Source organism: Pteropus vampyrus, unplaced genomic scaffold (assembly GCF_000151845.1).
Source record: "Pteropus vampyrus isolate Shadow unplaced genomic scaffold, Pvam_2.0 Scaffold501, whole genome shotgun sequence".
In the NCBI taxonomy this organism is placed as follows: domain Eukaryota; kingdom Metazoa; phylum Chordata; class Mammalia; order Chiroptera; family Pteropodidae; genus Pteropus; species Pteropus vampyrus.
The window spans coordinates 166349-170952 of record NW_011889282.1 but is presented as its reverse complement, the minus strand read 5'-3'; the positions used below and the strand labels follow the sequence as shown (position 1 = coordinate 170952).

Sequence of the window (4604 nt, the reverse complement as noted above, 5' to 3'; positions counted from 1 at the left end):
GGCTGGGGCGCTGGCGACCGCCTGCGCTGGGCGAGTGTGAGGGGCAGCGAGGTGGCCAGCGAGCACGTGAGGGCTCACTCAAAGACACGAAGACAGGCTCCCCAGTGGGACGTGTCTGGTGACATCACCAGCACTGCTGGAGGAAGTGAGCCCTGGAGAGACCTCCCTCTGAGCTTTTGGCTGAAAAGGACGAGAGCGGAGAAGGGCCCGTTTCAGTGGGCGGAAGTGCCACAGCCGCGTGGGGCAGCCGGTTTGGAGAAACACAAGTCGAGGACGAGGGGTGACGTGCCCAAGTTCGGGCGGCGTCAGGAGGGCCAGCCCCTCGGTGGCACGGTCCGGTGCCGGCTGCGGAGTGAACTGGGTGCAGTCACAGACCCGAGTGCCCCAAATGCGGTGTGACAGGCTCACGAGTAGGTGCACGGTCTGGACCCATGAGCGGAAAGGAGTGCCATTCTCTGGGTGTGGGTGTCCCTGGGAGTCCCTGTGTCCTTCCTGCCCCGGGCGTGGAGTGGGGACAGACTCAGTTCCTCTAGGAACCTCACCGGTCCCAGGGAGATAGCTCGATGGCTCCCAAGGGAGGTCACTTCTCAATGCCGAGACGGCCCTGGTCATCACAGCCACCTACGCGGAGATGGCCTTGAGGCACAGCCCCCTCACAGGCTTTGGCCACAGCCGGCTCCAGCCACATTTGGGACAGCCGCTCCGGGGCCTGTCCCCAGACCGAAGGCAAGGCCCTCCTACCACCCGAGGGAACCACGTCGCTGGGGAGATGGCAGGAGTGGAGGGGTGTCTCTTGCCTTTGGGGCTCATGCGTATGCATGTGGACAGACCTGCCCCATTCTGGAAGGAGCCACCCCTCACTGGCCGTCCTCAGGACCTGGATTTCAGGCGTGAGTGTGAATCGTGGCGCCGCCCAGTGGCAGCGGTGCCGACCCATGTTAGCCTCTGGCTGTCCGTGTCTCCAGGACACGCTGGCTTCCTCTCTCTCCTAAGTGAGGGATAGTGGGCAGGATTGTTCTGGAGAGTGGGAGGAGCTGCAGTGTGCTGACCGGCAGCGAGAATGGCTGGCTGCAGCGTCCGAGGGAGAAGGTCAAGGAGACGAGGGGTTGAGAGCGCCCGGGAGCGAGCTGGAGGCGGCCCGGCCGCCCGCCCTCGCCCGTCTGGCCTTCGCCGCTGCTAGTTTCCTCTGTCGCTGACACGTGTTTGGGTAAAACCAGCCATCGGTTCCCTAGGTGCTGCTAAGCCTGCGACACTTCCCCCCTCGAGGGCTGTCACTGTTACTTTGAGGAGGGAGCATTCCACATGAGGAAGCGGCAGCGGATCTATGGGGGGCGGGGGGGCCTGTGCGGGGGACTCAAGCTCCGTGGTGTCATCAGGATGAGCGTTTCCGGGGGCGGGGCCAGGGACTGTCCCACTCACGGAGCGCTCATGTGCAGTTTTCTGGAGGGCCGGTGGCCAGGGCGGATTTGTTCGGAATGAGAATCGGCCTGGGACCGGGGAGGGGTGGGGGTGCTGCTGCTGGCTCTCGGTTGTACTAGTTAAACCAGCGGGTGACGGAGGCAGCCCGGGCCGAGACTGTGAGGGCGGCTTCGCTGCGGTTTTTCAAAGTCAGGGGACAGGAGCCCAGCCGGGCCCCAGGGAGTCTCATGTAGGGGGCAGGGGCTGCACCCCCTAGGACCTAGACCCAGGTGGGCTAGGACAGAGCGTGGGTAAGACACCTGCGTTCCAGTGCTCAGGTAGGACCGGAAGACCCCTCCAGTTCCTACGTGGCAAAAGCTGAAGCTGGCAGGGAGAGCCAGGGGCGTCCTTCAGCGTGGCCCGCTCCCTTGCCCTGTCTGCCTCACGGCTGTGCCCGTCTGCTGGGGGAGGCTCATCTGTTCCACTCGGCTAAATTAAGCTAAGTCAGTTGAAATAAAATCAGAGTAAGTGTGAAGCCACTCCGTCTGGAGCGGATCTGAGTTGCTGATTAGGGTCAAGGATCTTCGGGGAAGAGAGAGATTTTTGCAAAGTGGGTAAATATCCTACAAGATGACATTTGCTCAGGTGGGGAATGCACTGGAGTCATAGTCTCGTGTGCTTTCTGACGGTGACTTTGCATGGCATCTGTGCCGGAGACCCTGTCAGTGGGGAGTGACCTTGCTGCCCACTGGGCTTTGTGAAGCAGAGGCAAGTTAGCCAGCCAGGGTGACAGCGACTGGTTTAACCCAGCGGCACTTAACAGCGGCACCTCTGGGCCAGAGGACGGGCGTCGGCACCGCCCTCCTTTGCAGACGCTCGGGCATTCCCGGGCGGTCGGGGTCGGGGTCTCTTTTAAGGAAGTGGGGGCGTGTTTGTTGTCAGAAGCTGAGAGAAGGCTCCGCAAACACGGGCGGGCAGCGGGAAGGAGAGACAGCACACCAGAGGTCAAGGGCACTCCTGCAGGCGACACTTACGTCTGTTCAGCACGACCTTCTTCTGTTAACGCCCGTCACGGGAGCGAATGAAAACGACAAAACGGAATGGCTTGAGACAACACTGCGAGTTAGTTAAAACGCACACAGACGCTTGTGTCGTGGATGGAGTGGTGCGGGGACTGGCTGAGGAGCCGTCCACGCCGGTCCCTTCCCGGCCGAGGAGCCGGGGAGGTGGGCAGCCTGTGCCAGGGCCTGACAGAAAACCAATGTGGCGGTCGCTTTCTTGTTTAGAGCGGGGATGTCACAGCCCTGTCTGCTCCGGTCTGGGACGCGGTGCGTGTGCAGAAGCAAGCATCCAGGAGAAAGTTGTTAGGAGCAGACAGCACCCTTGGCGTGGGGGTGGCGCTGCCAGAAGCCCTCTGAGAACCAGCTGGTGCCCTGGCTCCGCGGGGCTGCCCTTTGCCCTCTGCAGCTCAGGAAGGAGGGACCAGCATTCCTGGTCGGGGAGGGTCCCCACCCGTACCAGTGCTTTGCTTCGAGTCCACACCGCCAGATGACAGCCCGACAGCTAACAAGGGGGTCGTCGACCTGGCCCTGAGCGTGGGGCCTGCCCACGCCCCTGCTGGGTGTTGTTGTAGAGGTGGACAGCCCAGAGCCTGCGAAGCCAGCGAGGCCTTTGCTGGGCCGGCCCGCCCTGCCCTCCTGCTGGCCGGATCCCCTCAGGCTTAATCACAGTGCTGTTCTCCACCGGATCCTCTGGTTGCCTAGATCGTTACGTTGCTAAGCAACCACTGGGTTCCTGGGTGGAACACATGGGAATCTGCCTCCCTGATTTAGAACAGACGCACACGCACCCGCACACACACCCTCTTGGATTACCACTGTCTCTCCTGCCTGAGCGTTTACATCCAATCCATGTGGAAGCGTGAGAATTAAAACAGAAATCGAGGGTTGATCGCCACACTCAGAGACAGGTTGCTCATCAGTAAGAGTTAACGGGTGGGGGCGTTAACATTCACATGGACTTTCTGTCATGGCCACAAATTCAGTTTGGTGCTCAAACAGTGACCGAGTGTGGGCCAGGGGCCGCGTGGCTGGCCTGTTCACTGTGTCCCTCAGGGACCTGGTACAGCGCTCCAAACCCCGACAGCACGAGATTCTGGCCAGCCTGCCCTGTCAGACCTCTGCATTTCAGTCACTGCGGAGGTTCTGTGACGGACCCATCTCGCACATCAGACTGCTTATTTTGAAACTGCTCTCTGGACTTATTCTATCTTTTTGTATCTCCGCAGAAGAGGAGGGGGAGGGCCACCAAGTCAGCAAATCTGCCCAAGGCCCGCGTGCTGGCAGAGGCCATGCCTCTCCCTTGCTCCACGCTGCGAGTGTCTAAGCGCTTTCCTACCCTGCCCTCACATTGCCCACGGGCTCTGAGCACCAGGAGGGGGCCCAGGTCCGACTGCAGCCCCCAGGGCCTGGCCCACAAAGGGCGTCCGTTATGAGGCTGTTGGGTGAACGGCGGGTGGATATGAGTCAGCTCCCTTCCCAGATCAGGAAGTCAAGCGCCTGACCAAGGTCACAGAGCCGGGACTGCCGGCCAGTGCAGCTCCTCCTGCTGGAACCTTCACAGCCAAGCGATGGGGAAGGCGCCCAGTCTTCCGGGAGAAGTCCTCACACCGACGCTCTTGCTGAAGGGCCCGGACGTCCAGCCTGGGCTGTGAGAACGTGAGAGTCGGACTAACTGGCCGTGTCTTGAGCAAAGACAAAATGCTGCAGCTGGACGAGAACGATGCCCTTCACGGACCAGTCTGCGAGGCACTGGGAGCAGATTGCACGGTCCCGCTCATTGTCCACAGTTTCGTTCACTGACGTCACCGGAACGTTTCCATCGCCGCCTGAAGAGATGAAGCCACTGTGGGGCTTGAGGCCACGAAGCGCCAATAAGCAGCTTCTACTGTCGAGTCGGTTTTGAAGTCTGTGCGCTGGGACCCGCTGGGCAGAGATCACTTTTTAACAAATAGATTTGAAGTCCAGGGGCCCTCAGGATCGCACTGCAGAGGGGGCGAAGAGCTGGAGGCAGCGGCAAGGTGAGTGTGCCTCGGAAGGGCAGGCGGAGCCGAGCCAGAGAGTGTCTCCTGGGAACTGGCTGGGCCCGCAGCTCCGGGGGCCACTGGGCCCGGGGCATCCACCGGATGACTCTCCCCTCCCAGCCCC

At 61.5% G+C, this 4604-nt stretch overlaps 1 protein-coding gene across 2 annotated transcripts in view; it reads right to left on the bottom strand.

Moving 5' to 3' along the window:
* SHANK2 (SH3 and multiple ankyrin repeat domains 2) overlaps positions 1-4604 on the bottom strand; it is a 149605-nt gene that overhangs the window by 4657 nt on the left and 140344 nt on the right. The window lies entirely within an intron of this gene.